Genomic DNA, 13046 nt, shown 5'->3' with positions numbered 1-13046 from the left:
AGTCATATATGTTCCGGTATTGAATTGATTACTGGTACGCGTGGTTACTGGTAATGAACCTAACTTGAAAAGACAGTAAAAAGAATCAACAAATGAAGTAAAAAAAAAGTATCAACAATTCAGAAATACACTCTTTACTAGTTAAAACTATAAATTTCTTGACAATATCAAAATATTTTCGAAAATATAAGACAAACATCAAGAAGGAAAGAGATTGATCATAATTTTTTCATGGTGACAGATCTCATTTAAAAGAGAAAATCGAATACGTTACTCTTCTAACTTTTAATTTGTTGTTTTCACGAAAAATTACAATAGATGTGTGCTTGAGAAGAGGCAGAGGAGAACTTATTTCTTTCCTCTGGAAACGTGCAAGGAAGAAGGGTGAAAGGCAATAAAAAAAACTGAAAATGAGAGAATCTACGTCAACAAAAATGAGGGTAAAAGAGTCCTCCTTATTCTCTATTCCTTCCCATTATCTAATTTCATGCTCTCCCTGGAATTGAAAAAGCTGGAAAAGCACTCTATTCCATTGCCTCTAATCCGATTAATTCCAAGTCTGTTCGGCAGGAATAGTGACTCAATTCCATCCAATTCCTCTATTCCGGTTCGGCCGAACAGGGAATTACAAGTAAGGACAAACCAGGAATAGTATTAGTGCCCGGTCAAGTCTAGGGGTGTCAATGACACCCGTTTACCCGTTTACCCTACCCGTATCGTATTCGATAAGACGGGTATGAGTAAGGTTTTTTTTTCGTTAGTTTATTGGGTATGGGTATGGGTAAAGAATTTTTTTCGTTAGATAAACGGGTATGGGTACGGGTAAAGGTTATTTCGTACCCGTTGGGTAATGGGTAATTATATGAAATATATTATATATAAATGTATTAATATTATATCCAATTTATTTATTTTTCTTCTTTTCATATTGTTGTATGCCTGTATCAACGCTAGAGACATATATATCAACGAATTCATTTCCTTGTTTTCTCCCTTATTCATTGTTATTGTCTTTTTCTCAATTCTACAAATGGAAATATTCCATATTTCAAAGAAAATATATCCTCACCTTATTTTCTGACAATAATGTATTGTTTGGTCTAAATAAGTAATCCATTAATGTCAGCTCAGGTGTTAGCGTCTGAATTTTGCATTACATGTCAGCTTTCTCAAGGTTATACTATGAATATATATATTTAATAATTGAATGAGATGGAATGAAATGTTAGAAGAAAGAATGTAACAAATGACAAAATTGACCATATGCTGTCCGAACCATTATATTGGTATTTTCGTTATTCGTCCACTACCGTTTCGTTACCCGTTAATCATAACGGGTATGGGTAGGGTAGGGTAAGGTAAGACAAATTCTTAATGGGTATGAGTAGGATATGGGTAAGATCAATTCTTAGTGGGTATGAATATGAAAATGGTTCCACCCTCCCCGTATCGTACCCATTGACACCCCTAATCAAGTGACTCAAGTCCACTGTCCACTGGGCACTCGTCAATAAGCACCTGCTATATCGCCTTGGGATTTGTTCTTGCTAAAAAGTAAAAAGGGACCAATCCTAATCTCCTCTTTATTATAAGAAGAAGGTTTCCTCTCTTCTTCAAAAGGGAAACTCCGCGAGATAGAGCTCGAGATTGAAAGAGTGAATAATGGTGCACTCGTTGGGTCTGTTGAAGGTGAAGGTGATAAAAGGCGTAGACCTCGCCGTAAGAGATGTATCTGGCAGCGATCCTTACGTTATTTTGCGTATGGGCAACAAGGTTTATTTTTTATTTATTTCTCTCTTCTCTGTTTGAGTTGTGTTTTTCTCGTTCAAGTTTGAGGCTTTAATTGAGCTTATTTTCTTGAAGGTCCTGCATAATGGCCTACCTTTTTTTCTTCCTTTCCCCTTAATTTCCTCTGCCTTTTCCTTTCAATTTAGTTCTCCTAACAAGAAAAATATTATTAAATATGAATTTTTACCATTTTTACCTTTAGTTCCAAAATTTTCTTATAAACAGATCCCCTCCTTGTTTTCTTAGAGCAGCTGAACCTTAATCCCCTCAACCCAAAGCGAAAAAACTAGTAGAAACTTTCAATACCAGATATGCACCAGTGGGTTTAGTTTGTTCAAACTTTAAAGTGCATTTCGATCGATCTGTTTGTTGGCTTGTACTATTCTTCTGGGTTTTCTATACTGACATTATAATGCCTTCTTTTTATACTTTTACAGAAACTGAAGACAAAAGTGATAAAGAATAATACAAATCCAGTGTGGAATGAAGAGTTAATTAACGCTTTCTATTGAGGATCCAAATATGCCTATCAGTGTTGTAAGTTGTCCTTATTAATCTTTTATACTCTGTAATCATTTCACTATTTATTATTTTGTAGGGGTTGAAGCCTAAATGTGCACTCAATCAAAGCTCTCATACTAAATTTCAACCCAAACTTGTTTTATGGCCTTTGCAGCTGACCTCGGTACCTGTTCGGCCACATTATAGTGGTACTATGGTAATGGTGATTAACACCATGCACAACAAGCAACCGTATTACAAAAACGTTGATGTATGAGGAAATCTGTTTTGTTAATATATAATTTATCATGCTAATATATATATCCAGAATGTGTACGACAAGGACTTCTTCAGGGATGACAGTATGGGCTATCCGGCCATGCAGAGTTCGATATCCGCACATTCATTGAGGTCGTGAAGCGCGATTCGCCGAATGTTCCGAACGGCAAAGTGGTCCAGAAGAACTGTCTGGCTGAAGAGAGCGCCATCTATTAAGGCTGAGGGGACGATCACGCAAGACATGGTTCTTCGTCTCACCGACATTCCCAACCGCCAATCCCAACTGCCGGAACCGTGTGGCAAGATCGAGCTGAAATTGACATGGGGCACAATCCCAGGCGCCAAGGGTTTATAGCGTTTCTAGAAAAAAAAAGGAAGAGGGGGCTGTCCGATGGCCATCGGACCACTTTTGTGTTCGATGGGTTCTCTCACCGTCAGATCTGCTTTAGGATTCGTGTGTACGGATTTTAAAGCAGATGCGAAATTGCGGGCGCGAATCCTAAAGCAGATCCGACGGTAAAGAGAACCCATCGAACACAAAAGTGATCCGATAGGCGTCGGACGCCCCCCTCTCCCAGAAAAAAGAAAGAAAAAAAAATATCTTTTTATCTCTAATAGGACCCCCAAGGTTCTAAATAGCGATTATAGCGGCATAGCGGGTAGACCAAAAAAAAAAGCTATTGCGAATAGCGTAGCTATAGCGGGAGCTATCACACATAGCGATTTTCCTTTTCAAACTTTATATTCTATATTTCTACTAATTATCAACATAATCAATATTAGAGAATTGAGGTAACAACTAAATGACAACTAATCTAAATCTATACTTTTTATCAATTACGCAAATAAGAAGGAAAAAAAATCTAAAAAGTAACATTATTTAATAGTTTATACTTCATGGTATTACATATTATAATAGACAAAGATCAATTAATTTCATAAGGTAAATGAAGTCAATATACATATTTAAACATTTTATAATTATAATAATAATCAAAATCAGCTTTCAATTGAAACGAACGATAATAATTTTACAAATGAATACTATAAAAAGAGTAATCAAAATGAAGAATTAGTATTTGAATATTTCTCGATCTAGAATGATAGAATAAATCACAAATAAAAATAGAAGCATATAGTTTGGTTTAGTATATTTATCGTAGAAGACCATGTAGCATTAGAAATAAGAATAGAAGTACAGAAGTCCATATAAATTGCAAAAAAAAAATCATGTAGCATAGCGGTAGCTATAGCGAGTCTCATATAGCGGTAATAGCGGTCAGCTATTATAGCTATAGCGGTCGTAGCTGAGTTAGCGCAATTTTATCTCATAGCTTAGCGTTTATGGTCCGGAAAAGCTATAGCGCCACTATAGCTAGCTATTTAGAAGCCTGTAGGACCCTCATGTTTTCAATATTATAAAGGCCTAATCAAGTACAAAGGCCCTGCAATTATTCATATACATATAATAATATATATATACATTTGAATAATAATTATTAATTTTATTATTTATATCTTATGAGATTTGTTCTTCAAAGCACTAAATTTTTTTATTGAAAAACATGAACTTATTTAAGATTAGTTCTTTTCATTCTCCAAAAAAAATATAACTTTTTTTTTTTTTTTTAAAGTTCGCGAGGTAAAAAATGGGGATAGTAGAGGAAAAATTCAAGGTTTAAAAAAAAGGCAAACAGTGACTCTAGAATCAACATTAAAGAAACCTATAGAATAAAAAAAAATCGAAATCCAATTATTGTAGAAAGGTAAAAAAAAAACAAAGAAATTGAAAAATAGAAATATACGAATATGAAATTCAAATCAAGGCACCCAATCTATGACAAATCTTAATTTACCTTCTATTTTTGTACCTTTAATTGGCCTCATATTTCTAGCATTTTCAATTATTTTTGTTTTATTGTTTCATGTGCAAAATAATAATATTTTATAAATCCTAGATATACAAAAAAAAAAAGTATAGTTAGTTTAAAGTGGATCAGCGAATATTTTGAATAACCAATTACTCTAGACAATGTAGAATAATTGAGAGTTATCGAATAGTGCTAATATCTAATCTATCTAATCAATTACTCTAAGTGCTAGTTTATAAGAGTTCTTTGGGGTGAAGAAAAATAAAGTCAAATATATTTATATATTTTTATAAAATGTGATACTAAAATCCTAAATTCATATATCTTATTAGTTCCAGTAAACTTATAAAACAAATTTAGAATGGAATGCTATATTTTCTCTTCTTAAAAAAATTACTTCGTTATTTTTGATAAATGTATTTTTATAGTACGTTAGTTAATGTGTATGTTTGAATTTTCATTATATGAAAACCTGATTATATTTACAATAGGTCATATATCGCATAATATATAAGTATTTAAAAATCAGTGGTCTAACCGACCGATCCACCGATCCAACCAGTGAACCGTTGAACCGAAGATTTTCCGAATCGACGTCCTGTTTGATTCTAATAACATTGCTTTGATGAATTGCTTCTAGACCGTTCGTAGTGTTTGATATACCCTCCATAGAGTTCCTTGAGCTTCTAAAGAATCTTAAACTCACTACACTTGCTCCTTTATAAAGCTGAAAACTATTTTTTTAAGTTTTTTTTGTCTATATTCTTAAGCTTGCTCAAACTAAGAAAAAAAAACTATTATATATGACTTAAATACTTGAATCTTCTTAGAAAAAAACAAGCTAAATATATTTTTTTTTTCAATTTTTTTGTTGCCAAACATGTCTTTCTATTACTGAGCTTCAAATCTAGTTGAATGCCCTCAAGATTTCGGATATGTATCCTTCCAGGTAACTGACTCAACACAATTGAAATGGACGGCCCAGATTTAATTTCAGCCGGTGGGTGATCAGAATAACACTAGGGGCAGTACTATTTGTGTTTTGAGAATCCGTACAAAGTTAAAATTTTCATTTTCAGACCGTCCGATTCAATTCTACTCAGTCAGATAACCTGAGGGGATACGAATTCCAAGATTTCCGCATGTAAATTTAAAAAAGAATCAAATATGCATATAGGACCCTGATGAAACATAGTGACCGAATTGGGTCTGATAGCGTAGGATTGACCCACTTTAAGGATGCATGGGTGCGGGGCACAAATTTGTAGGAATATAATTTGCGAGTAAAGACTAGTAGACTAGTACTCTTACTAAAAAATTGATAAAAAAATCTAGTCACGACACGATACATATACATAGTCATACGAGTCACGTGTAATTAGAACTGTTAGATCTTGATTAAATGATGAATTTTAAATAAATTAATCTAAATTATAATTAAATGGATGACACATGTATTTCACTAGTTTCAAAATATTTATGTTTAAATTCAATTAAACTAATTGTCCAATTAGAATATGTATGAATATTAAAAAAGCTCCGCGTAATTAATCATAATTTTAATCGGAGATAAACAGATAAAAGGGTGCCATTAACCCCCCCCCCCTCCCCCCCCTACTAAGAGTTGTCTTCTCGGTTGATCTGGCGGATATGATTTGCAAAATCAAATTTTTATAAGAAGAGAGTTCAAATGCCTCCATCTTTCAAAACTTTAACAACTCAAAATTTAAAACTTAAAAGTCAAAATAAAACCTTTAAATGTGATCTATGTTATTTTCTCTATGTGCTCATAAAAAATTATGACATTTCAATTTTGTTTTTATGTGAATCATTAAGTTTAAAAATCAACGTCTAGAACTCATCCAAATTAGTGTGTTTTTTACAAGCTCTTGATGATAATAAAAATAAAATTGAAATGTCATAATTTTTTACATATGCATGGATAAAATGACGTAGATCATATCTAACGGTTTTATTTTGACTTTTAAGTTTTAAATTTTGAATTATTAAAATTTTTAAAAATAAAAACATGATAAAAAAAACAAAAAAAAAAGAGGAATATGACCTCTCCTCTTTTTATAATATGAGCTTACGATTTAGGAAGCACGAGTCGAGGAATTCGAATTGGTGGGTCCCAGCACCAGGAATCCTCTGAGATATCTCATATTTCATGTGACCAACGTGTCCGGTTCTTATTCGGAGATAGCATGGGGGCAAATATTATTTGAGCTTTGAGATTTGTGCAGAACGTAGGTGGACTGATAAGATTTTTCCAAAAAGTCACGCACGATATGAGATATCTCAGAGGATACGAATTCAATTCCTCCGGCTGGTACAACTTGTTGATATTCTGTGAACACTTATCTTGTAAACTTAAGGTGTCACAACTAATTTCACTTCATAATGGAAGTTTGTTTAGGTGTACATTGGAAGTGAGGTACATTTTATCAACTCATTTGTATTGGTTGACTCGGAAAAACAAATCTAATTGCAGTACAAAGACACAATTAAATTAAGTACTCGGTACATAAAAAAGGAATGCTCGTCGTGCTTAAGTTGTCATTAAATTTTTTTTGATATTTTAAGCTCCTAAACAAACAAGTACTTAGTAGCTTAAAATTTTAATATTTTATGCTACTAATTAATGAGTAAGTTGGAGTGAGAAAAGTCTTTAGGTATAAACTAATCGATTTATTAATTGAGGAGGAATCTACTTATAACATTGAAAAGTTACAACATTTATAATAATTTGGTTTTGTAATTTGTAAAGTCTAAATAGTTGATCCAAACCATTAAATATGATTTCTATATTAAAATGTATTTGCAGATCAAATTTTACATTTTTAAAAATTTTTTTTACTATATATTAAGTATTTTACAAAATTGTTGTTTTTAGATAATTATGGACCACTGAAAAACAACAGTTTTGTAAAATACTTAATAAATAATAAAAAAAAATTCAAACAAATATAAAAGTTGATCTCCAAGCACATTTTAATATAGATGTCATGTTGAACTGTTTGGACTTTAAAAATTATAAAATCGAATTGTTATAAAATGTTATAATTTTCAAATATTGTAACTGGATCCCTCCTCGTATTAATTAACTTAATTAATAAAAGGCCAAGATTGATTATATCAAACACATTAGATAAAAGCAGATATACATAAAATCAAAGAATAAAAGAAGCAATTCTTATAATTTGAAATAGCTAATTGAGTTTTTCGATGTGGTACTAAATAAACAATTACATGTTTAAATGGTTTTATATATTCTATATTAAGGAAATATCAGGCGTAGAAAAACTTTGAAGTATATTTTTGTTAAATGAGAAGAGAAAATAATGATACATATGCCATTCGATTAAAATATATAAAGAGAGAACAAAATCGAAAATAAAATGACTGTTAGTTCACTAATTTCCCTTTGAGCATGAAGAACTACAATTTATTAATTTGTTTATGTTTTTTCCTTGCTTATTTCTGTAATGGAAGATCTAGTTATATGTATTGATAAATGTGAGGGGGTTTAGGTTTACTGATACGTCCTGTTATGTAATATAGGCACATATTAGATTTATTTTCTGTACACACATACTGCTAGTATTGTAGCTCTCCAGAAATTGATATATGTTGATTCAGTGGTTTCTGATTGAAATTGGACTGTGCAAGTTTAGTCCAGTCCGATTTTGCACGGTGCGGTCCGGATTTGGTATAGTCTGGATCTATACTCTATACATTTCCATGGGTTAGTCCGGTCTGGATTTGAACAGATCTAGTAAAAAAAAAATTGACTCAAATTCTTACTAGACCTGTCCCTTGATCTGATACGGTCCGATCCGATTTTGCACGGTGCGGTCCGGATTTGGTACAGTCTGGATCTATACATTTCCATGAGTTAGTCCGGTCTAGATTTGAATGGATCTAGCAAAAAAATCGACTCAAATCCTTACTAGACCTGTCCCTTGATCCAATACGGTCCGGTCCGGAGAAGTACAATACTGAGAGAAGTACATGACCCGTGAAATGAAGGGACCCGCTTGTCAACCTCCCAATAAGATCTAACAATTATTGAGTAGTGTGGGGGGCCCAGTAGGACTAGGCGTCTAGGCCTGGTGCTTCCACCACAAATTCAAACGTGTGTTGGTTTCTTTACGACACGAGTTCAGGCAACAAACAGATATGTACCAGAATGTTTTGCCTTATAGGATTTTACGTGGTCAAGACTCAAGATACACCCATGCGTGCATATATTTTGTGTACAACATAATATTTGATTTCAAATGGAAAAAACAAAAATAGTCATTCATTTTTCTATATTATTTTTAATAATTTTTGAAAAATAAAAAAGTTCTGGATCTATGGTTTTGATGGTTTCTACTTTCTACTTTCTAGGAAGGTGGGTTTTGAATGGTATTGAAAGAATGGTACTAATATAAAATCGGAATATACCGATTTTTTTATTATATAAAAAAAAAATAGATGGAATACCATATAAAAAATAGTTCTGGAAAAAAAATTTAGGAATTTTTCTTTTCGGATTATTTTTTTTTTCATTTTTCAGTTTTTATAATTTATTTATTTTTTGTATTGAAGTATTACAAATATTTAATATATTTTCTTTTAAAATAGATGGAATACCATATAATTTGATTTATTCAAAATACTACTACAAAAAATCCGGATCAATATTTTTCATACCGGATTTGAAAATAATTTGAAAATACCGATCGTTGAATGCCTACCGTTGAACAAAAACTTAAATTGAATTTTTAAGGTACTAAACGACGTTTTTTTGAAATTCTGATGCCTCATTTTTTTTCATACCTCATCATACCTCATATTTTATATTTTCGTTTTCAAAGTCCAAATTGTCGATCTGAACCATTCAACAAAATATTTATACTAAAATATGCATGGAGATGAAATTTTATATTTTTTGGAATTTTTTTGCTATTTTTTAAGATAGGTACAAAATCACTGTTTTTCAACCATTCAAAAAACAGTGATTTTCTACCCATCTTAAAAAATAGTAAAAAAATTCAAAAATTATAAAATTTCATCCCTAACCATATTTTAGTATGGATATCATGTTGAACGGTTCGGATCGACAATTTAGACTTTGAATATGAAGAAAATGAAGATATAAAATATGAGGTATGATGAGGTATAAAAAAAATGAGGCATTGGAACCCTCGTTTAGTGCCTCAAAAATTCAATTTAAGTTTTTGTTCAATGGTAGGTATTCAACGATCGGTATTTTCAAAGTTTTTAAAGTCCAAACAGTCGATCCAAACCGTTCAACATGATGGATATTTTAAAATGTGCTTGCAGATCAAATTTACATTTTTCTAAATTTTTTACTATTTATCAAGATGGGTACAAAAATTCAATGGTCTGAATATAACGATTTTGTTAAATACTTAATAAATAGTAAAAAAATTCAAAAAAATAAAAAATTTGATATGCAAGCACATTTTAACATATATATTATATTATATATACATATACATATATAATATTATATTATATATACATATACATATACATATACATATATTATATTATATTATATTATATTATATTACATATACATATATTATATTATATTCATTTTTCTTATGGCCGTAAAAAATCTGGCATAAAAAATGTTGATCCGGATTTTTTGTAGTAGTCTTTCGAATAAATCAAATTATATAGTATTCCATCTATTTTTAAAAAAATATATTAAATATTTGTAATACTTCAATACAAAAAATAAATAAATTATAAAAATTGAAAAATGAAAAAAAAATCCGAAAAAAAAATTTCCTAAAAAAAAATCCTAAAACCGGAAAAAATTATTCCGGTTTTAATATCCAATTACCGGAAATAAAATTTTCAGAAATTGGTGTTGAAACCGGAAAAAAAATTCCGGTTTGGTTAGTTTTCGAAATTGAGGAGAGATTTGGTTAGTTTTTTAAATTTATATTTTTTTTGGATATAAATAAAAAAAATCAGAATATATATTCCATTTGATCCTTTTTTCTTGGATTGTTGCATTTGTTCAGTCCTATGACAGGAACTGAGGAATGACTCATAATTCCAACTTTTGAATTTTTGTTTCTTTTCTGGTAGAAAACATTGTTGCAAATTATGTGATTCAAAATAAAGTTGCTAAAGCAGCTCTCTTTTTGTATGGTTGGGACTTTGGGAGTCAGTTAAACTGGAATGCTGTTTTGTTTTGAAAATAGATTTGGTGTACGTATGGTATACTGTTTTGTTTTGAAAATTTAACATAGTTTACAGTGGACCATGTTCAAACCAGTTATAAATATGAAGCGGAATCAGCGGATGCACATAATGTCATATTCAACATTAATGTTATTTTTTCGTTAATACCAAAGTTGCTATTAATAAATGCTGTCGTATTTAATTTGATTATGCTATTAAATAGACAGTGATTTATTTTATTATTATTTTCATTTAACTAAGGTAAACGGTGCATATATAGTTGTTGACAGCATTAATTTATTTTTGCTATTAATAAATGTTGTCTTATTTGACTAAAATATTAAATTAAAATATTTTTCAACATAACAATTCATACTTTAATTATAAGTATGAATACTTAAGTTAAGAAATATGAATACTTATAATACTTAATATTAATACTTTTAAATGTCATCTGGTGCCACAGACAAAAAAATAGAAAATATGTTAGATACAAACACTTGATACACGAACAATTTACACTTGCATGACAATGTATGAATACTTGCAATACTTCATATTAAACTTTCAAACATCATTCAGTGTCATGTGAAAAAAATTGATATAAATTGTTAGATACAAACACTTGATATATAAACCATTCACACTTGCATGATGATGTATGGATTTTTGCAATACTTTATATTAATGCTTTCAGATATCATTCAGTGTTATATGAAAAAAAATATATAATTTTTTAGATACATATACTTGATATATGAACTATTTACACTTACATAAGGAGATATGAATACTTGCATACTTTACATTAGTACTTTCAAACATCATCTGATGCAAAAAAAAAAAAAATTGTTGATAAAATATTTTAGATAAAACGCTTGATACATAAACTATTAACATTTGCATGATAAGGTATGAATACTTGCAATATTTGAAATTAATACTTTCATACATCATCCTGTGCCATATGGAAATAAAAATCAAAATAAAAATTTTATAGATTTTGTTAGTTACTAACACTTGACTTATGAACTATTTACACTTGTATGACGATGTATAAATACTTGCACTACTTAATATTAATATTTTCAGACGTCATCCTGTGTCATATGGAAAAAAAAAATTGATAAAACATGTTAGGTACAAATACTTCAGACATTAATTATATACACATGCAATACGAGATATGTATACTTGAATGACGAGGTATGAATACTTGCTCGACAATATATGAATACTAGCACAACAAGGTATTAAAAACGATATATGAATACTTGTATGAGGAGGTATGAATACTTGCATGACGGACAACCTGAAAGTACGTCATTATGGATCTCATTTGAAAGATAAAATTACGTAGAAGATGTCCATAGTTTTAGATTTGTAAATTTCCTTATAGATCGTCAGAAATATTTACGAGATTGAACAAAAAAAAAATCCAACCCTAAAAACGTGAAAAAGATGTGTGTGTGATGTGTCCAGTTTTATTTTCGAAATACTTGATATCTTAGGTATGAATACTTGATATTTTATATATTGACACTTGTGTGTATATGTATCTATATTTGCATGCGTTTGTTATGAAATCTATCAAATATTAAGTGGTTTCTCAAGTAATTAATGAAGTTCAGTTAGTTAACGGTCCCCACAAGTAGTTATTGACTAATGAATGAATGGAGAAAATTAACTGAGAAATAGTTAGTCAATCCCAAAAATAAAAACATCATTCTATCTATTTTCCAATATCTTTTTTTATAATTTCTAAAAATATTGAGCATCGCTCTTCGTTAGTCCGTTACCGACTTACCTAACCGACTAAACTGAGATGACTAGATGAGGAAGATTAGTATTCAATCAAAAAGAGAAAGACTAGAATGCATTAAATTTCCTTAAAAAAAAAAAAAAATGAATTCATATCACCTAAGGTAATACAAAAATTATGTTGGATCGGCACGACTATTAAAGCTACTCTGTGCGTTCCATTTCGAACTGGATTGGAATGGATTCTGATCAGACGGACATGATCCAAACATAATTATTCTATTACCTCAGAGGATATAGATTCGACAAAAAGATCTCAGCTGTGGACATCTATACAGCGTGCCTTTTTGGGTGTATAATTATATGACGGTGACCTTACCGACTGCATAAACAATTTGAGTTTGATTCGGAAAAAAGTTTGTAATTAATTTGATTAGAAATTAGTTTATTTTGAAACAAATTAAATCAGTTCGGTTTAAATTTATTCAAACTAAAACTCAAATTAGATATAGTTCGTTCGAAATTTATTAGTGAATTAATTAGATTCGAATATCAAATAATACAACTAATGGCTTCAACCATTAATCTTTAATATTACAGGAACCAAATTTATATCAGAGCTCAAAATTGTTA

At 30.3% G+C, this 13046-nt stretch overlaps 1 pseudogene across 1 annotated transcript; it reads left to right on the top strand.

The window, feature by feature from the left end:
- The first annotated feature begins 1547 nt into the window (after nt 1-1547).
- Nucleotides 1548-2941, top strand: LOC144549321 (GTPase activating protein 1-like; annotated as a pseudogene). The gene is made up of 4 exons (XR_013509652.1): nt 1548-1773; nt 2226-2325; nt 2387-2506; nt 2653-2941. The product of XR_013509652.1 is annotated as a GTPase activating protein 1-like (transcript).
- Nucleotides 2942-13046: the final 10105 nt, after the last annotated feature.

This window comes from Carex rostrata, chromosome 35 (genome assembly GCF_964058835.1).
Source record: "Carex rostrata chromosome 35, lpCarRost1.2, whole genome shotgun sequence".
Lineage (NCBI taxonomy): Eukaryota > Viridiplantae > Streptophyta > Magnoliopsida > Poales > Cyperaceae > Carex > Carex rostrata.
This window is presented reverse-complemented; position numbering and strand designations above follow the sequence as displayed.